Raw genomic sequence first — 22,893 nt, 5'->3', positions numbered from 1 at the left:
ACACATGAAAAACGGGGTGAATCCGCATGTTGGCTGGTAGATCGAGCTTGACTGCTACTGGGTTAATTATAGCTTTGATTGAGTAAGGGCCTAAATACCTTGGATTAAAAGTTTGAGGTCCCTTGAGCGATAAGTGTTTGGTAGCCAACCATACTTGATCCCCAATTTGGTATGGAGGCGCCTCCTTTCGATGTAGATCCGCATTCTTTTTGTATTTCTCTTTCGCATGTTGCAAATGTGCAGTTGCATCCTTGAAGGCTTGAGTTATCGTAGAATGCAAATGATCCACTGCGGGCATTTCAAGGCTCGAAGGTGAGTCCAAGTCTGAAGTACGAGGGTGATGTCCATATATGGTAAAAAAGGGGCTTTGACCCGTTCCAGAGTGTATCAAGTTATTATAAGCATATTCAGCCACCCACAGAATATCCTTCCAATTACCCTCCGATTGGTGCAACATACATCGTAGAAATTGTTCAAGGGTCTGGTTCTTTCTCTCCGTCTGACCATCGGTCTGTGGGTGGTGGCTGGTTGAGAGTCTTACGTCGATTTGTGCCAGCTGACAACACTTTTTCCGAAAATGAGAAATAAACTGGCTTCCCCGATCGGAGACTAGTATGGACGGGAATCCATGCAAACGGATGATATTCTCAAGGAATTCCTTGGCAAGAACAAAGGCTGAAGGTAATCCTTTCAACGGAATAAAGTGGGCCATTTTGGAAAATAAATCCACCACGACCAGAATAGTATTGTAACCATTACAAGAGGGCAGGTCCGTGATAAAATCTAGTGACAGGGTGTGCCAAGGTGCTGGTGGAATGTCTATGGGCTGAAGAAGACCGACGGGTCTTGTCTTTTGACCTTTGTTTTGGGCACAAACTCCACAGGACATCACGAAAGATTTAATATCCTTTCGCCAGGAAGGCCACCAGAATTGTCATCTAACCTTTTCCTCAGTTTTGGCAATGCCAGGATGTGCTTCCATCAGGGTGCCATGATGACGGGAAATAACCAGTTCTTGCAATTCCTTTTCTGGCAAAAACAAGCGTCCTTGGAAGTAAGGTAAGCCATCCTTGACTGAAAAGTTAGACCCCTTTTTGATCCAATCCTGCAAGGCTGAAGAGTCCAGGACTTGTTTTACTCGTGCTTGAATGTCTTCAAGGGTTTGCAAAGTGGTTATTCCCAAAATTCTTTGTTCGGGAATTATCGGCACATGTTCTGAGTTTGTGTCTATTTCTTCCATTCCAATTCGGGATAGAGCGTCCGCCTTACCATTCTTAGAACCGGGGCGGTAGGTGATTACAAAATCGAACTCAGCAAAGAACAAAGCCCATCGGAGCTGTCAAGACGATTGGGCCTTGGCAGTTTTTAAATATTGTAAATTTCGGTGATCAGTGATCACGGTGATGGTATACCGGGCGCCGAGGAGATAATGCCACCAAGCCTTAAAGGCGGACTTAATGGCTAATAGTTCCTTATCGGTAATCGCATCATTTATCTCGGGCGGTGAGAACTTTCTGGACCAAAATGCTACGGGGTGCAGTTGGTTGGTTTCAGGGTCTCTCTGAGACAGGACAGCTCCCATGGCTAAGCTGGACGCGTCGGTTTCGACTATATATGGGAGATCAGGACGCGGGTGCTTCAAAATAGGTGCGGACGTGAACTTAGCTTTCAACTCCTGAAAGGCCTGTACGGCTTCCTCGGTCCATTCAAAACGTTTATTTTTTCGCAAGAGTGCAGTGATGGGTTGCACCACACGTGAAAACTCCGGGATAAACCTGCGATAAAAGTTGGCAAAACCAAGCATGCTTTGGACACCTTTCACTGAACTAGGTGATGGCCATTTGAGGATGCCATCCACTTTCCGTGAATCCATTCGGACCCCTTTAGGTGTCAGGATGAATCCGAGAAACTCAACCTCGGTGGTATGGAAAACGCATTTTTCCAGCTTGGCAAACAGTTTGTGCTGGCGCAGTTTCTCTAGGACGGCCCTGACATGTTTTCTGTGATCAGATTCCGAAGAGGAGTACACAAGAATGTCATCGATATACACGATAACACAGACATCGATGAGTTCCCGAAGGACATCATTCATGAAGAATTGGAAGGCAGCAGGCGCGTTGCACAACCCGAAAGGCATCACCTGGTATTCGAATAGTCCATATTTTGTACGGAAGGCCGTTTTCCATTCGTCGCCTTCTTTTACTCGTACCAGATGATAAGCCCCCCGGAGATCTAACTTGGTGTATACGCAAGCGTCCTTCACCTGGTCAAGGAGTTCAGGGATCAGAGGTAGAGGGTAACGATACAAGTCCTAAGGTCACCCTCTTTTTTAGGCACGAAGAACAAAGCTGAAGATGCGGGGGACTTTGACGGGCGAATGAAACCATTGGCGAGGTATTGATCTAAATATTGTCTCAAATGCAGATTCTCAGGTTCAGTAAGGGCATAAATCCTGCTACAAGGGGGTTGTGCACCGGGCACCAGATCGATTTGGCAATCGTACGATCTGTGGGGAGGTAACGTGTTGGCCTGTTCCTTTTGGAAGACGTCCTGAAAGTCTTGGTACTCTGGAGGTAGTTGCACGGGGACAGAGGTTACTGATGCTAGATTAATCTTTGGATTTTCTGGGTAGCAGGTTTGTGCACAATCCGGGAAGGTTATTCTCTTCGCTCGCCAATCAATTCGAGGATTATGTGTCTCTAACCAAGGGACTCCGAGAATAAGCTGAAATTGTGGATCCTTGATCACATCAAACACAACTGCCTCCCGATGGCCATCCGGACCTACAAGTGTCACCTCAGCTGTGGAATGTGTTACCGGTCCAGAGGCAATTTCGGTTCCATCTACAGTGGTGATGACATCTTTGCTGGTTTTAGGACGCAGAGGGAGGTTTATCCTAGAGACCAATTCTCGATCCACATAGTTTCCTATAGCCCCGCTATCGATGTATGCCTTTATAGCATGCAACCGTTTTGGCTGTTCCGGATCTATGAGGAACATTGGCACAATGAAATGCGAGGTCTGAGAGTTAGTTTTCAAGCTCGGCAAGCGGACCCCTATGCTTGCCGGGCGTGGTCGTTTTCCCGATACACAGTTTCCATGGATTTTATCAGCAGCTCCTACCACCTTGGGCGGTTTAACCGGGCAATCTCGTAGAAAGTGTCCTGAGGACCCACAATAAAGGCATAATCTGTCGTCTTCTTTCCCGTTCTTTTTGAGTTAGGGGTCCTTTAACTCCTCCGATTTGCATAGGCTCCGAGGCATCAGCCCCCTTGGGGTTAGCGTGGGTTTTGGCCCACACCCGGGTTTCAAACTTGGATCGATCTGCTTTTCTGTTTTGCAGCCTGTGATCCAACTGGACCACTAAGTCTATATATTCAGTGCATTCTTCGGGCGGATTTACAACTTGTGCCAGGACATCTTTAAGTTCTCCGCGTAGACCTCGATAGAATAACGTGATTCTTTTATCCTCTGGCCAACCAGTTTCTGAATACAATTCTTAGTTTCTGACTGTTACTGAAGAAAACCATGTGGCCTAGATATGTCAGCAAAAGTAAAAATAGTGAGCCAGACATGTGATGTCATCAGTGATGTCATCAATGACATTTGTGATGTCATCTTTGATGTCCTGGGTGTTAGTCTTAGCAGTGCACGGTGGTGGCACGAGTTATGGTTGCTTAGCTTACCATAACTGGCGAATTTCAAGGGTTTTTCGGTTTTACTTGGAACCATAACGTCCCTTTAACAAAGTTTTTTCACTGAATTTCATAGGTTTTTAGTAGCGCAACTTAACCATAACGTCCCTTTAACAAAGTTTTTTTCACTGAATTTCATAGGTTTTTAGTAGCGCAACTTAACCATAACGTCCCTCTAACAAAGTTTTTTCACTGAATTTCATAGTTTTTTAGTAGCACAACTTAACAATAATGACTTTGACTTTATATACATGTCATATGGAACTGACTAGATCTCTTCTTATGAACTTGATGTCCGCAAACTTATTTAATGTTCGCGGACATGTTCGGAGAACAGTACCACTACCTAAAAACTTTGGGGGGGGGGGGGTGGTGGGGTATGTTTGATTGTTATATCATAATATAGGAACATTTAACAAATTCAAAAAGCAGCACACAAACACATTATATATAGTAATACATAAGAAATGTAACCCATATATGTAACACACTAACCATTCATTTAAATACAATATGTTCTGAAATGGAATATACCACAAGAAGATAAATTGGCTTCCAACATAATTACCTCACAGACACAACAGAACTGAGAACAAGACCAGACCCACTGAATACATAGGACTTATCTTACCAGAAATAGTAAGTGTACTTCATTTTACTCATATATTTATAAACTTTCTGTATTAGATTAAAAAATAAATTATCTTTTTTTTTTTTTCTCACAGAAATGTCTAGTACTCTGGAATGGCTAGAGGACAATTTCCCACATGAAGAAATGTCACAAGATAGTGTAACTAATGGTAAACACTTTATAATATAAACCATTTATTTATTATTTTGTTTATATACATTTAACATATATATTATTTTTTTGTACAGAGCATACCAAAATAGAAAAAACTTCAGAAAACCCTGTTATGGATAACAGTCTTCACAATATAGAAGAAAAAATGGATGTATTGTTGGCTAATTTTAATAATTTAAAAACTTTTGTAGAAAATCATTTCAAAAGAAAAACCAGAAACAACAAGTGAACACTGAAAACAAACAAACAAATAAACTGTAGCATAACAGAAAAAGGTTTTTTTTAATCCAACATGGATTATTTTTTCTCCCACAGACCCAATGATTTTAGCAACAAATACAGAAACTGAGCAAATTGCACAGTACTCTGATTTGTACTCTACTAAATATGAGGGTCGAAAAAAAATAAAAGTATATTGCTTATACAATGTAATAAGTCATTACAAAATACTAATACTAACATGCTATTTTCTTTTATCACAGAAATGAAGAAGAAAAACATGGACTCCCATTACTAGACCAAACAGTAAGTATACAATAATAAGGACAACCATAGCAGCATATCACATCCATAGTATCTAATATCTTTGTTCCTTATACATTTGTTTTTCACCCAAAGTTATAAGCAAATATGAATGTGATATGCTGCGGTGGTTGTTGCCAGGGCATAGAGCCTTGGACTGTATGCCCTGGCAACAACCACCGCAGCATATCACATCCATAGAGTCAAACATTTCAACTATGATCTATGGGAAACTTTTAATGTCCGCGAACAATGTGAGTGTTCTTAGAACACTTTGAACTTGCCAGCGAACAATACGGACAGCGTCCTCAGGACACCCCCTACGAACACTCCCCGGACACCGCGAGTGTTCTTAGAAGCGTCTTCAGAACACCACCATCTTGTTTATTTGCGAACATTTCAGGACACCGCGAGTGTTCTTAGGACACATTCAACTTGACAGAGAACAATACGGACAGCGTCCTCAGGACACCCCCTACGAACATTCCAGGACACCGGGAGTGTTCTTAGAAGCTTCTTCAGAACACCACCATCTTGTTTATTTGCGAACATTTCAGGACACCGCGAGTGTTCTTAGGACACATTCAACTTGACAGAGAACAATACGGACAGCGTCCTCAGGACACCCCCTACGAACACTCCCCGGACACCGCGAGTGTTCTTAGAAGCGTCTTCAGAACACCACCATCTTGTTTATTTGCGAACATTTCAGGACGCCGCGAGTGTTCTTAGGACACATTCAACTTGACAGAGAACCATACATTTGTTTTTCACCCAAAGTTATAAGCAAATATGAATGTGATATGCTGCGGTGGTTGTTGCCAGGGCATACAGTCTTGGGTGCATGGCCAAATGGCCATGCACCCAAGACTTTATGCCCTGGCAACAACCACCGCAGCATATCACATCCATAGAGTCAAACATTTCAACTATGATCTATGGGAATCTTTTAATGTCCACGAACAATGTGAGTGTTCTTAGAACACTTTGAACTTGCCAGCGAACAATACGGACACCGTTTTCAGGACACCCCCTACGAACATTTCAGAACAACGCGATAGTTCTTAGAACACTTTCAACTTAACAACGAACAATACGGACAGTGTCCTAAGGACACCCCCTACGAACATTCCAGGACACCGGGAGTGTTCTCAAAAACGTCTTCAGAACACCCCCATTTTGTTTATTTGCGAACATTTCAGGACACCGCGTGTGTTCTTAGAACACATTCAACTTGACAGAGAACAATAGGGACAGCGTTCTCAGGACACCCTCTACGAACATTCCAGGACACCGGGAGTGTTCTTAGAAGCTTCTTCAGAACACCACCATCTTGTTTATTTGCGAACATTTCAGGACACCGCGAGTGTTCTTAGGACACATTCAACTTGACAGAGAACAATACGGACAGCGTCCTCAGGACACCCCCTACGAACACTCCCCGGACACCGCGAGCGTTCTTAGAAGCGTCTTCAGAACACCACCATCTTGTTTATTTGCGAACATTTCAGGACACCGCAAGTGTTCTTAGGACACATTTAACTTGACAGAGAACAATACGGACAGCGTCCTCAGGACACCCCCTACGAACACTCCCTGGACACCGCAAGTGTTCTTAGAAGCGTCTTCAGAACACCCCCATTTTGTTTATTTGCGAACATTTCAGGACACCGCGAGTGTTCTTAGGACACATTCAACTTGACAGAGAACAATACGGACAGCATCCTCAGGACACCCCCTACGAACACTCCCCGGACACCGCGAGTGTTCTTAGAAGCGTCTTCAGAACACCCCCATTTTGTTTATTTGCGAACATTTCAGGACACCGCGGGGGTTCTTAGAACACATTCAACTTGACAGAGAACAATACAGACAGCGTCCTCAGGACACCTGTAGTGCGATCGCGAGAGCCCCGCTCTCGCGAGACCTCGCGCGTAAACACGGCTCCGCCCCGCGCACTACGCGCGCATTACGGGACAAGCTCAAGACGCGAGGAGAAGCGTCTCCCCGGCTCCTCCGAGCACGGGACCGAAAACCATCGCGTTTATGCAGCCTGAGGAATCCTGAGCCTCAGCATTGTTAGGCCCGTTGGCCATTGATATTGCAGCTTCAGTTTATCACTGCACTCCATCTTAAATAAACCACTGGTGCAAGTAAATTCCGGCTCCTGTCTTCACTTAATGAGGAAATTTACTACATAAATTGGCGACGAGGATCACCACCAGAACCCGCACAGAAGCATGCAAGGAGCCACGCCACTGCCACCCTTTCTGCAAACGCCAGGTAGGCCTGCTATTCCATGGCCCCAATGGCAGCCCCTGTTTATGACATACGTGGAGGCTATGGGCGGAGCAGGGTTTTCGGCGGCAAGACGCAGGGCCATGTTACTCAATGCCCTAGGAGTGGAGGGGCAAAGAATATTCGAGGGCCTTACCCCGATTCCAGGGAACGATGACAATGATGATGTGTTCAAAGAGGCGGTCAGGAGAATCATTAAGAGATTCGCCAGCAAGGAGAACACAGTGCTCCACAGAATACGTTTTTACACTCGGAAACAGGAACAGTCTGAACCCGTCGATGACTATGTCACCAAATTGAGGGAATTAGCAGCCTTATGTAACTTCGGCACCAACGCAGAGAACCGTATATGCGATATGTTGGTCGTACACACTAACAGTCGTAAGGTCCAAGATAAATTTATCCTCGAAAAGGAGCTACAGTTAGAGAAAGCCGTCGAGATCGCCAGAGCGGTAGAAGAAACGGCGGGAAGAAGAAAGGAATTTGCAGGGGCCCAGGGTCCCGCGGAAATTCAAGCGGTGGGCTTCCACATAAGAAAAGATAGGTCGACAGCGGACACGAGAGAGGTGAGAGGAAACAAGAAAGAACCACTCAAGTGCCACAGGTGCACCAGCACGAAGCACTTGGCGTTTGACCGAGAGTGCCCAGCCAGAGACAAGGAGTGCTCCATCTGCAAACGCATCGGGCACTTCTCCATAGTGTGTCGATGGAGAAACAAGAAAGTCACCAGCCTCACCACAGATCGAACGGCGGTAAGAGAATCCTCCTCAGAAGATGAAGGAAGACCCACAGTCATTATGGTGAACAGCACACGGGCCAGGAGAGAGAAGCCCCATTGCCTAATCAAAATCGATGGAAAAGAGACAAGGGTCATGGCAGACTCTGGATCAGATCTCACCATTTTACCCCTGCGCACATACAAAGAAATGGTGGGAAAGGAGAAAGTGCAGGTCCTCACCACGCGACACAAGCTCACTGTGTTTGGAGGGGCGTCAGTTGAACTGTTGGGTTACATCAATGGAAAAGTCGAATTCAAAGGGAGAGAAACCACCACCCGAGTCTATTTCAGTCACGAAGGTCCAGCGGTCTTGGGCTGGGACGACCAAGACAAGTTAAAAATCAAACTAGACCCCAGTACAGAAGATCAGGTCCTGTCTGTCAGTGCAAGGAACGGGTCAATTGTCAAGAGCGATTATCCAACACTGTTCTCGGAGGAGCCGGGGCACATCAAAAATTTTCTTCACAAAATTGTGCTCAAAAGAAATGCAGTCCCAGTCAAACACCGGGTGAGACCAGTACCAGCCACAGCAAGAGACACCCTAAAACAACAGCTGGACAAAATGAAATCGGAAGGGGTAATAGAAGAAATTGAAGCGTCCGAATGGCTGAGCCCAGTCATCCTCATTAAGAAACCCCAATCACAAGAATTAAGGGTGTGTATAGACCTGCGCAGTTTAAACCTAGAAGTCATCACGGACAACTACCCGCTCCCGAGCATTAATGAACTCATATTACTAATGAAAGAAGCCAAAATATTCTCTAAACTGGACATGAGAAATGCATACCACCAAATACAGCTGCACGAAGAATCAAAACCCCTTACGGCATTCATCACTCCTTTTGGTACATACCAATTCACCAAAATGCCTTTCGGGCTGTCGTCAGCTGCATCTGCCTTCCAACGCATGATGGACGTCCTGCTACGGAAAGTTAAAAACGTTGTATATTTCCAGGATGACATCCTGGTATATGCTAGAGATGAACAGACGCACAATGCCACGCTCAAAGTAGTTCTCAACAAGTTACAAGAAGCTGGAGTGCGCCTACGCCACGAAAAATGTTCATTCGGGGTGAAAGAAGTCGAATACTTAGGGTACAAGATATCGGAAAAGGGGATCAGTCCCAAACAGAACCTCCTGCAGGCCATCACCCAAGCTCCGGAACCCACCACTAAAGAAGAGGTGAGGTCATTTTTAGGATTGGCCGAATACTATGCGAAATTCATACCCAGGTTTTCAGAAATCACCACACCTCTCCGAGATCTGCTCAAGAAAGGGTCAGAATTCACGTGGCGAGAGCCCCAGAAGAGGGCGACGGAAACCATAAAACAGCACATAGTGAGAGCCCCATGTCTTCAACCTTTTAACCCAGAGTGGGAAACAGTAATCACAACAGACGCCAGTGCGTACGGACTAGGGGCAGTGCTAACGCAGAAGAGAGGTGACACCGAACATGTAGTGGCCTTTGCCTCAAAGGCACTGTCAGAGGCGGAACAGAACTATTCCACCATTGAAAAAGAAATGCTCGCATGCGCATGGGCAGTAGAACATTTCCGAACATACGTGTGGGGCACAAAGTTTAAGCTGGTGACAGATCACAAGCCGCTCATCCACATGCTCAGTCCAGGAGGCACCAAGGCATCCACGCCCAGACTAGCCCGCATCGCAGCTAAACTACAGGAGTACACATTTGAAATCCAGCACATCTCAGGCTGGAAAAACTCCCAAGCCGACTGCATGTCGAGGCTGCCGGAGGGCAAAGAGGAGGCTACCACGTTTCTACATGGGGAATGCATAGTTGCATCCATCACAGACATAACGGCACCAGAGTACCTGGAACTCAGCGAAAGGCATTGGGAAGAAGAAGATGGGAAAGACTCCACCATGGCAAAGATTCGCGGATGGATCAGGGAAGGGTGGCCCGATGAAAAAACGCTGCCCGAAGGCATGAGACCATATTGGAAAGTGCAAGATGAGTTGTCGGAAACAGAAGGGATAATCTTAAAGACGGACCAAATCATCCCCCCTACAGGAATGAGACGCACCATCCTCTGTAGGGCCCATGCGGGACATTTGGGGAACACGATGACACGTCGCAGGGTGAGAGAAGCCTACTGGTGGCCGTCTATGGATCAAGAAATTCGTGCTATGATAGAACGCTGCCACGAATGCCTGAATAGCGACAAAAGACTTAAGGTTCGCCAGGCACCCCTCATACCCACAGAGATACCAGAAGCAGTATGGTCCAAAGTGGGCATCGACTTCATAGGGCCCCTGGAGGCGATGACGACTGAACACAGATACGGCATAGTACTTGTCGACTATCTATCCAAGTGGGTGGAAGCAGAGTTTGTACCAAACATAACTACTGAGACAGTCATAGAAGTACTCACAGAAATTTTTCAAAGGGAGGGCCTCCCCAAAGAGGTCGTCACAGACAATGGTGTACAACTAGTTTCCAAAGACATGGAAGAATTTTTAAAAAGGAACCACATCAAACAAAAGAAAGCAGCACTATATCACCCCCAAGCCAATGGACTCGTCGAGAGGGCAAATAGATTCATAAAGGGCGCCATCCAACTGGCCACGGCTTCCGGCATGGACCCACTCAAAACCACCAAAGAAGCCATAGCAGCCCACAGGCTCACGCCAAACGGAATTACACAAGTATCCCCGTTCAAAATGTTGAGAGGGAGGAGTGCTGCATCTACGCTCATCCCACCATGGCTGTCGAAAGTAAGGGAAGATGAAGCACTGAACATGGCTGATGTAGTATGGCGCATTGAGAAAAACAAGTCACGCATGAAATCGTGGAGCGACGAAAGAAGGCGGACGAAGCAAGCGCTCGACATAGGAAAAGGGGACTGGGTGAAAATAAAACTACCAAGAAAAGATCAAACTACAGGATCCCGGTATAGTCAGCCCATAAAAGTAACTCACAAAGGGACAAATCATGTCCATACAGAAGATGGGCGCGCATGGAACTTTGAAAGAGTAGCATTATACCAGCGGAGGCAAGAAAAGGCGAGAACCCCAGAGACACCCCGTGTGGAAACCGAAAAGGACTATGGGGGAAACGACGAACGAGAACCTGAAGGAAACGACGGAGAAAGAGAAGAAACCGAGACAGAACCTGAAGAACTCTATCTAAACCCAGAACCTGAGCAGCTGGGACCTTGCCCTGGAATCGGTGAGAGACCCAGAAGGGAACACAGAAGACCGGTGAGATACAATGACTATGTATTACAATGAACTCGTTCTGCTTTGAAAAAAGGGAGGTGTGTAGTGCGATCGCGAGAGCCCCGCTCTCGCGAGACCTCGCGCGTAAACACGGCTCCGCCCCGCGCGCTACGCGCGCATTACGGGACAAGCTTAAGACGCGAGGAGAAGCGTCTCCCCGGCTCCTCCGAGCACGGGACCGAAAACCATCGCGTTTATGCAGCCTGAGGAATCCTGAGCCTCAGCATTGTTAGGCCCGTTGGCCATTGATATTGCAGCTTCAGTTTATCACTGCACTCCATCTTAAATAAACCACTGGTGCAAGTAAATTCCGGCTCCTGTCTTCACTTAATGAGGAAATTTACTACAACACCCCCTACGAACATTTCAGGACACCGGGAGTGTTCTCAAAAACGTCTTCAGAACACCCCCATTTTGATAATTTGAGAACATTTCAGGACACCGCGGGTGTTCTTACAACACATTCAACTTGACAGAGAACAATACGGACAGCGTCCTCAGGACACCCCCTACGAACACTCCCCAGACACCGTGAGTGTTCTTAGAACAGTTTCACTTTGCTTGCGAACAAAACGTACACATATTGAGTCCTTAGAACACCCCCCAGTCAGTTTATTAAGAACATTTCAGAACACCCGTGATGTCCGCAAACAAATTGGACACAAAAAGAATGTCTAACACATAAAAAACACAACTTTGATCCTATCTCATACACTCCCACCCTCCCCAAACACTACTACACACCAACACACTCTACTAAATACACATTTTGAACAAAGTTTCACCGCTCTGTCCGCGATGGCGGGCGCTACCGAAAAATCTGACGCGCTTCACGCTCCACGCGTCCAATCAGCGAACACGTTGCATGTCCGCGAACATCACGCAAGACGATTGGCCAATCAGGACACTGTCCGCGGAGCTAACAGGGAAGTGTGTCCGCGAACCGAACACAGATATCACTAATTTTTTTTTACCTACTTTTTGGTCATTTTTAAAAAAACTACTGGACGGATTTTCACCAAATTTGCAAAAGCACGCTTTCGGGACCAAGCCGCTGCTCCTGGTCCAAATTTGGTGGAAATCCGTCCATCGGTTTGGGCTGTAGGCGCGAGCAAAATTTTTTTCCCATTCAGTCTATGGGAAAAAAAAAGTTTTGGGACCCCCCCTATAACTTTGCCCCCCCCCCCTGGACGAATCCTCACCAAAAAAAAAATTCAGAGTGACCCAAATACTTTTTTTGCAAAGTTTGGTGAGGATCCGTCCAGGGAGAGCGAAGTTATAAGCCACCCAAAAAGTGTTCTTCCTATGGAAACAGCAACTTAACCGTAACTACATGGCCACTACTGTGGCCATGTAATATATATATATATATAAAACACAGACACCTAATACTGAAACTCCTGCCTAGCCTCTCCAACTCCTGAGTACACTTAAGAAGAGATTAGGGTTCTTAATTACCCTACACCATACCCCTGACCCTGACCATGTGGTTATCACATATAGCAGACATGAAGCAACACAAACTTTATGGCACATACAAGGGAATCTTCCCTACATGACTTTCAAGACGACACATGGCTCCGTGGGCTGACATTTAACATGAGCAAACAGAAGCAAATACATAAATCATGACTTTCCTGTCGTGGTAGGACTGAACAACCTTGCCCCTTCCCATTAGTAAATTTTTCCACTCTTTACTGCGAGTATTGCCTCATACTACGGGTATAACCGTGCTACTCACACCGGTTTACCTATTATCAAGAACTCATGAAGTCTCTCAAAACGTAGCAAATAACATAAAGCTTGCAAAATTCACATGAATACTTGGATTTACTTATCTTACGGTCCGGGTGCCTCGAGAGTACACCCCGACATCAGGACATGCCGCCGTGAAACACTGTAGCCTCTGGGAGCTACTGCCGTGCATAGTCTGAAGGCAGCGGTATGAAGGAGTTCACTGAGTCCAGAGGGGGGGGCTGCCGCGGAACTCGCATTGCCTCCAGAGTCCGCCAGCAAGGATCCGCATGTGCGGGCCGGCAACCCTCTCTCTCACTGTCGTGTTGCCTGCAGCCCCCGTTCGCCTCCGTGAATGTTTCTCTCCAGCTCGCCATCAGATCCTCCAACGTTCCTCACACGCCGTCAAGATCGCCCGTGTTGCACAACCTCAATTATCAGCACCTGTGTATGGGCAGTCAATGGCTAAATACTCTCCTAATGGCTTCAGCTGTCTCACGGCGTGAATTCCATAGGCTACAACTCGCCCCTAAACATGCTGGGAATCGTAGTTTTCTCCTCATTTTCTAATATACTGTCTCCTGGGCTTGCCCCAGACCCTATTCCTGACACAATGCCCGGCACCCCGCCACGCACAGTGGTGGCAAAGTTTCTATTCTACAAAGACCGGGACGCACTGCTGCAAATAGCATGCACAAAAGGTACGATAACCTACAATGTCTCAAGGATAGCCTTTTTCCCAGATTACACAAGAGAAATACAAAAGGCAAGGCAGTCATTTGACCAACTTAAGAAACAACTGCGCTCCTAGAACGTTAAATATGGCCTAATCTTTCCAGCTCAACTGAAAATCTTCCATAAAGGGACTACAGTCCATTTTACCGACCCGAAGGAAGCTTGGAGATGGGCGGAACTGCACATAGATGGAGATTGGAGATCGACTCGGAGAAGCAGAAATGGGCACCTTGGAATCCTACCGGTCAGAGAGCACCCCCCTGAACAACCACCGGACCAAGATAAAATCTTACCTCCACATGAGGGGGAGGGCTGATACAAGAACCAGCACCGCACCACACACTTGAAAACCGGCGCCAAAGCAGCAGGGGACTCCCGACAGACGAAAGTAACACAGTAAGACACTCGATATGGATGAAAATACATAAGCGGGCGCCTTGAACGAACGCAGGCCCCCAGCTCCTCGGGAACAGCTGTGGACATTGTAAGTGTTGTTAATTGCAGTTTGGAGTAGACTTTAGTTAAGCTCCGACTGATGTTCGGACAACAGGTACTTTGAGTTGGGGCGGAGTATGGGGAGGGGTTAGGGGAATTTGCAATTGTTTGTTTAGATCATTGTTCTAAGAAGGCTCTTGTTCATACTTGGGGCTGGAAGTTAACGCACAATTCGGGTCAAGGTCTGGCTCCCACCGTAGGGATGCAATGCACCATAGCAAGATACACACAACACACCCTGACACACCCATCCCCCAGCTGGAATGACAGGATCTCCCAATAGAACCAATACCAAATCCATTAGTATTATCACATGGAATGTGAATGGGCTAGGCAGTAGCATTAAGAGGCGCCTAGTATTACAACAACTAAATTGGTACGCACCAGATGCAGCGTTCCTGACCGAAACGCATTTAGCAGGCACGAACTGCAACTTATTTAAACGAACCAACTACCGCATAGCATTACATTCGGGTTTCTCTATGGGGTCCTGTGGAGTACTCATCCTAATACACAAACAGCTACCATTTAACCTGATATCCGTCACACAAGACACAGGGGGTAGATTTGTACATATAACCGGAATTCTCTGGGAACTCGCTACATCCATGTTAGCTATCTACGCACCGCCAACCCTGCTTACCTCCTTACTTAATGACATAACACACATAATCACTGTAGACCCTTCGAACCTGATGATAATAGGGGGAGATTTCAATGAGGTCATGAATCTGGAACTCGATCGCACACATATACACACAAGGAACCCCTCCACACGTACCAAACTAGCTACATTTACCGATGCTCTGGGATTGAAGGATGTGTGGAGACACTTACACCCTGGTGCAAGAGAATACTTGTTCCACTCTGGAGCGCATGCCTCCCTCTCGAGGCTTGACTACTTCTTTCTCCCGGCAACTGAATTACACCTAGCAAGCGAGGCATGGCTACTACCCAGAGGCATCTCAGACCACTCCCCTCTCATGCTAGAACTTACCACCAATAGGCCGACTTCCCCGCCCACCTGGCGGCTAAACAATTATTACTTGGGTTTCCCTGAACTAGTGGAGCATGTCCAGAAAGCTACGGAATCGTACTTTGAACTAAATGCCGCCTCAGTGGGAAACCCGACAGTGCTGTTGGAGGCATTTAAACGGGTTCTAAGAGGGGAACTCATCTCCTGGATCACAGCCCACAGGAGAAAACAGTTAAAATCACTCAGGGAAGCCGAAGCACAAGTACAAAGAGCAGAGGCAACCCACTATCCCTAAACCAACCAGAGTCACACCGCGCATTACAGCTGGCACAAAAACAGCTACAGAATATTGCCCTAGATAGTGCCAAGCAGGCACACACAGCAATGCGAGCCAGAGTGTATGAAACCGGAAAAAAAGTGGGCAAAATGCTGGCATGGTTGGAGAGGAGGGATGAGGGTCTCAGACATGTTAGGGCAATCAGATTACAAGATGACGCACCAATAACAGCAGATCGGGACATAGCAGAAGGATTCGCAACCTATTATGCTGAACTCTATAAAACACCAACCTCCCCCCATAGACACTTCAATCCTAACAGGAATCACCCTCCCCATCCTTAAACCCAACCAGATATCTCTGTTAGAAAAAGATATCACAGAAGATGAACTAACCACAGCCATAGTGGACCTCCAATCCGGGAAAACCCTGGGACCCAATGGCCTCCCAGTAGAAGTGTGGAAAAAAATAGGCACAAATGCGATAACGCCACACCTATTGAGGATGTACGAAGCCTCACGCAGAGAGGGATGTCTCCTGCAGGATCTTAGGAAAGCCACTATAGTAGTATTGCCCAAGGCAAACAAACCTCCAGACAGATGTAGTTCTTACAGACCCATCCGTCTCATTAATAACGAAACCAGATCATACCCTCCTTGATCCACCCGGATCAATGTGGATTCATGCCGCAAAGATCCACGCCTATGAATATACACAGGTTACACACAGCATTGGAGAAAGCGACCACTATTCAGGGCCCATTAGCTTTACTGGCGGTGGATTTTGAAAAAGCGCTTGATTCAGTCAACTGGGAAGCAATCTGGGAAATGATGCAGAGAATGTGATTCGGGCCGCAATTCATAAACTGGGTCAAACTACTGTATAAATCACTGGTAGCAGTAACAAAAGTGAACAACTATGTATCTAACCCCTTTGAATTAGGAAAAGGGACAAGACAGGGATGCCCCCTATCAGCTATGATCTTCACGATAGCGATCAAACCCCTTGCGATAGTGTTAAGAGACACAGGGACATGGAACGGCTTCCGCTGGTCGGAAAACTGGGAAGACAAAGTGTCCCTATACGCAGACGACCTGCTTATATACTTAAAAGACCCAGTAAGATCCTGCCCCATAGTAACTACTGTGCTGGAGAGATACGGCTCGCTTAGCGGCCTACGCGTTTACTGGGCCAAATCCATTCTGTTCCCATTAGGACAGGAAGAAGAAACAATACGATCCCACTGCCCCTACCAAGTAGAGAGGGAACAATTCAAATACCTGGGTATACAAATCATGAACAACTTGAACGAATACATTCCTAAGAACTTAAACCCGGTAATGACTGAATTTGCGGAAGATGTCTGACACTGGTCAAACCTTCCATTAACACTATTAGGCAGAGCGGCACTCTTCAAAATGATGGCCCTGCCCCATTTCCTATATATATCACAAAATGCCCCATTACATGTCCCTCCAAACGAGTTTAGGAAAATAGATCAAACACTCCAGAAGCTGCTATGGAATGACGGCCACCCACGCATGGTGCTCGCTACTCTCCAGAGGTCCATATGGGAGGGTGGAATTGGGCTCACCCGACTGCAGACGTACTACTGGGCCAGCCAAATGGCAGTCGTGAATGATTAACTGCATGGAGACACCTCTGCGTCGCATAACAGACCACCAGATACGGACACTCCCGAAAAACCCATCATGAAATACCTCTATAAGAGGAAAACCCGAACGACCATTCCCACCATGCAATTACACACAACCCAGATCTGGGCAGACATACATAAATTCGTGGGATGGGAAAATAAGCTATCCTAAGCACAGCCACTATAGAACAGCAAGAACCTCCCGGAAGTGTACACGCTTCCCAAATGGCCGAACTGGTCACGGCATGGGACGCTGACGTTAGGCGATGTCGTGAAAGAAGGCAACATAATTCCATTTACGGAACTGGCAATCCGCTTCAACCTCCAGCTATCCGAACAATACCACTACACCCAGCTGCATCACGCACTACAGGTCAGCCTCCCCGATATGAACTCCCTGCCGGAATACACCCCAATAGAACGAAACCTATTTCCAGAATGAATCACCCACAAAGTAACATCCGTTTTGTACAATGCCCTAACCTCCTTCGGCACAACAGAACTGTCAGGCCTACAAGCCAAATAGGAAACTGACGTGGGTACTATACTACCGGAGGAATGGGTCTCTGCACTGATGTTTCCCAGGGAAGTAGCTATATCATCAAGATTTAGGCTGATTCAACTAAAGATACTGCATAGGGTATACTACCCTAGGGTTGCCCTCTATAAATGGGGAAGGATAAATGACCCAGCCTGCCTGCGGTGCGAGACTGAAGAGGGTACGCCCACTGAAATACAACTCGGAATAGTTGATTGAAGGGACATCTTGGGGCACATCTTAGTGTTTCTTGTGTGCTCATAACAGGGGAATGGGGTATGATTTTATGTAACATGTAGACTCATTCTCAACTATTTGCATGTACTGGGGGAAACAGACAATGACCTCATTAGTAGTGTGCTTGTACTTGTTTGTTTGTCTTAAAAATCAATAAAATGTGTTATCAAAAAAAAAGATAGGTGATATCATCTTGATGGACCAAACGCTGATAGGTCTTCAAAGACAACTCACAAACCTTGACTCCTATCTTCAAGCTAATCATCTACAGATGAATCGAGAAAAAACCAAAATCATGACCTTGGGAAAATGCACTAGGAAAAGAGAGAACTTTGCCTGGACGATACGAGACGAGACTCTGGAGATCGTGAATGAATTCAGATACCTCAGAGTAACACTGAATAAAAACGTCAAAGAAGACCCGATGTGCGAAACCCTGCTGAAAAATGTCTGTCTCTTGATAACACAGACCAGAATCCTATCAAACAAATACGGGCGCTTTTCCCTGTCCCCTGTCCTCACATTCTACAGGATGAAAGTCATCCCCACAGTAACATATGCTGCAGGAGCAATGCCAAACATTCCGGCAACCTTCTGGCAGAGAGTAGAAGGCCTGTACTGGCGAAAAGTCTAAACCTACCACAATCTACACCTGCGGTGATGATCAGGAGGGAATTAACACTCCAACCACTAAACTCCATCATAACCTGGAACAAGCTCTTGCTCTACAGAAAGACGCTCCTGCCACATCCACAATTGATACTGAAGGCAATAGAGCAAGAAAGTCGGGCAGGAACGTGCAAGATGCTTCTTCACTGGGTGGAGAAAAACCAACAACAGCTAGACTGGGCAGGCTGTTCCCAAGAGGAACTTATCTCCAACCCAGGAAAAGTAAAGAGGCGCTTGATGGAGAGAGACTGGATCCAAAACCTGGATGAAGCGCAAGCCTCGAAACTCACAAAGGAAGGACCCAATAATCCAGCAAGAGTTAACGGAACCAGAGCATACCTATTAAAATGCCCATCGAGAAAGCTGTGTGAAAACCTCTTGCGCATCAGACTGAACATTTTATACACAAAGGAAATACTGGCTAGACGAAAACAATCAAACACCAGCCTCTGCCGATTCTGCACTCAACCAGATACAACCAAAAAACTTAAGAATTTGCTATTAAGATGCAGAGGGGTGGACGCAGCAGGCACCCTCTACCTGGGCCGCTTATTTGGCAATGCTTATTGCTTCGACAAAGAGGAAAGATGGAACAATCTGATGAGTGGAGAAAATACCAGATGGACTATAGCAGTGGTGGGATTCTTTGAAAGCCTAGGCTTATCAAAACGCCCAGAACCAAAAAAAACGGCAATCTGAAGGGAACCAACTTCTTCTCTAGAAGACGGAGGCTGGTGCGATCAGGAGTTATTGCGAAGTCTTCAGACCAAGAAACCGATTCTTGACAAGAAATCTTGTAAAAATTGTTCTCTGTTTTAACAATTGAACCAAGTAATAAAAAATAAAAAAATAAAAAAATGGTGTTGTGCTGCTTAAGGAAGCCGAGCGCTGAACGGTGAGTGAAAGCGCGATGCACGTATCTGTTCGCTTCTTCTAATGCTGACCTATGTCGCTCTTTGCCCCTTGCAGACCGCTGCAATGTCCCAGTACGGCTGTCATGACCACTGTGAGGGGGCACAAGTTGTGCCACAAGCAGGCTCCCACCAGAACCCTGAGGGCCTTAAAACCACTGCAAAAGGGCTCCTGGTGACTTTGGCACCAGGCTCATATGTAGGAAGGAACGGCTGTTCAAACTAGGTCCCATTTATGTGCATGGCCCTTTAAATCCAACATGGAAGTAGCCACACAGTCTAGTTCTAAGAACCAAGCCATGCGGTCTAGTGTTTTGGGTGTGGCAGGCCTGGAACTACTTTCCCTGGTACTACTTTACCTGGGCTATATAAACCACACCCTGACTGCAGAACATGCTTCGTGTTATTCTGCAACCCGCAGCGTGACGCTCACCGTATCCAGCTCCTGGTCTTCAGCATCTTCCTGTAATCCTGCAAGAACAAGAACAAGATTATTCTGTCTTACCTGAGAAAACACCATACAGCACTCAGCATCTCAACTGGGCTGCAATCTGTGAAAACCGAGAGAAGAAGAAACATCACTCACCTGTGAGTACTAGTTTAAGGACTTCCGACGAACCGCTACCACAGCTGCTGTTCGAACATTGCGACCTGGAATAACGAGAAAGGGAAAAACAATATTCAAACGCGTGCTTCCAAAACATTGAATTCCATCAGTCTTACCTGAATTCCATCGCGCTATGCCACGCTTCCATCCGGAGCACCACAGCAACATCTACAAAGGAAAATAAACATATTCAGATACACTTTCAATATTAAACAACCGCTTTCTCTTACCTAGAAATTGTGCCTCTCTCTCCGGCACGGCAGCATCAAGACCTTCGCACCTGAAAAGAAGGAGATAAAGACATTAACAAATTCCCACCATAAACAGAACAAAGACTTACAATTAACAAACCTACCTGCCTGCCAGCAGATTCGGGGTCACAGCAGGCCTAGGCCCAAGGAAGGTGTATTGCACCAGTGAAGCAACTCGGGCAGCTCGCCAACAAACATCAAGCGCCCCTGCACAAGAAACGCAGGACGGATAGCTCACCATAAAAATAACTAAGGTGAGAAAAGAACGCAGTGGGAAGGCAATCGGTGGAGGGAGATGGGAGGTTCACCCATTAGAGACAGTTATCACAAATCCTACCTTCTGTAATTGCAGATTCATTATTCAGCACTGGGCAACTACTCATCCAGGGTTCCAGAGATCAGAGCCTTCCATACGGCCCCGGGGATATCAGGTGAGCGTAACAGAACACAAAGCCTTTAAACCTTATCCACCTGGGCGTCATGGAGACATCTGAAAATGATCAGTTAGCCCACCTTTTGAGACAATTAAGCTCCGAGGTACACGCAGCCCGGCAGGAAACCAATGGCTTAAGACAAGAGTTAATAGTCACAAAAGACCATATTGATGAACTAAGCAAACAGCTACTACAAACACAGGCGGGGCAGGCTCCATTGCCTGGATTTGCCCCATCCGTCGCTACACCATCATAAGTCAATCCAGTACACATAACGTTGCCGGCAGCAGTACCCCTGGCACCACCAGAACAGTTTAATGGAGACCCCAGAAGGTATGCAACATTCATGAACCAGTGCAATCTCCATTTTCTTTGTAGGCCTTGGGCTTTCCCAAACGATCAGGCGAGGGTGGCCTTCTTATTTGAGTGGAAGTGCCGCAGACTGGTCGGTACCTTTAGTGAGCCGAGATGACCCATTACTGCAGAACTTCAGGGATTTTCAACAGGAGATGGTAAAGCTATTTGCTCGACACTTGCATGGACAAGCTCTTCTTAACGAACTCCTGCGACTCTGCCAAGGGAATCAAGATTTGCTGACTTATGTTGCCACCTTTAATAGATTAGTTGTAGATGCAGGGTGGCCATAAGATAAAAGGACCACATTGTTCCATCGGGGCCTACGAGGAGACCTGAAGGATGTCCTTGCTCAAGTGGTAGACCCACCTAAAGACTGTGCAGAGTTTATCAACCTGGTAGTTCAGTTGGACCACAGATTACAGGATAGAAGAACGGACCGAAGTAGACTCGAAAATCGTGCCATGTACTTACGTTCAAAAGGTAATGTTCAACGTCCACCAGAAAATACCACAGTACCCATGCAGATTGGAGGAGTACGACCCCCTTTAACCAAGGGTGAAACAGACAAGAGGAGACAGCTACAGTTATGCCTTTACTGCGGTAAATCAGATCACTACCTCAAAGAATGCCCAGTGAAACCTCCACGGAAGGTGGTAGGTGCTACAGAGAAAGAAGATGATGGAAAGGAATCGGAAAACTACTAGGCCCGGCAAGTGTAGAGGTCCGCTTGTCGAGCGAGAAGGATGAGTCACAGACCTCACATTTTGCCCTAACAGTAACCCTGATCCAGGGGGGGACTGGCCTTTAGGGAACTCTGGAGATTTCCCGGTGGGCCTCTGCACCCTGGGCCTCTTTTCTGTGGTATTTCCAAATTTTTTCATAGGAAAAGCATTGGGCTTGCTGAAAATGTGTCATATAGGGCCATTTTGAACTTTATTTCCAGGGCCTCTTTTGGTCCCCAGTAATTATTTCCAGGGCCTCTTTTAGTTCCCAGTCCATCCCTGCCCTGATCAATCACCAATGACCATCACGGATGCATGTCATAGAGGCATATATAGACAGCGGAGCAGTTGGTAATTACATAGATTGAGGTCTGGCAACAGAAATGAGACTTCCCTTATGCTCAAAACCAACAACTGAAAAGGTAACTACTGTTGACGGTACAGGAATTGCTTCGGGACCAGTAACCCAATGCACAACAGAATTAACCCTTCTGTGTCAGGATGGACATCAAGAAGCAATCACGTTTGACCTCATCAAAACTCCTCAGTTCCGGTTGATCTTAGGGATGCCATGGTTAGTAACTCATAATCCCCACATAGGCTGGCGTGCAAAGAGACTGACCTTTTCCGATGAAAGCGCCCACGCTTGCTACCCAAAATCTATACCACAGCTAAACCTGAAATCTGTTCAAGGAATAGCATCGGGGATCGCGGAACGAATGGACACCTTACCAAAAGAATATCAGGATTATCAAGATGTATTTCAGAAGTAACAGGCTAACACATTACCGTCACATAGGCCCTATGACTGTCAGATCAACCTGATACCTGGCGCACAGGTTCCTTGTGGTCGAATTTATGCACTTACGGAAACCGAAAATCTCCACTTGAAGTCCTCTCTGGATCAATACCTGGCTAATGGGTTTATCCGCCCGCCAAAGTCACCGGCAGCCT

Source organism: Ambystoma mexicanum, chromosome 5q (genome assembly GCF_040938575.1).
Source record: "Ambystoma mexicanum isolate Mex_15411 chromosome 5q, UKY_AmexF1_1, whole genome shotgun sequence".
Classification (NCBI taxonomy): Eukaryota; Metazoa; Chordata; class Amphibia; order Caudata; family Ambystomatidae; genus Ambystoma; species Ambystoma mexicanum.
Note: the sequence above shows the minus strand (reverse complement) of the source record.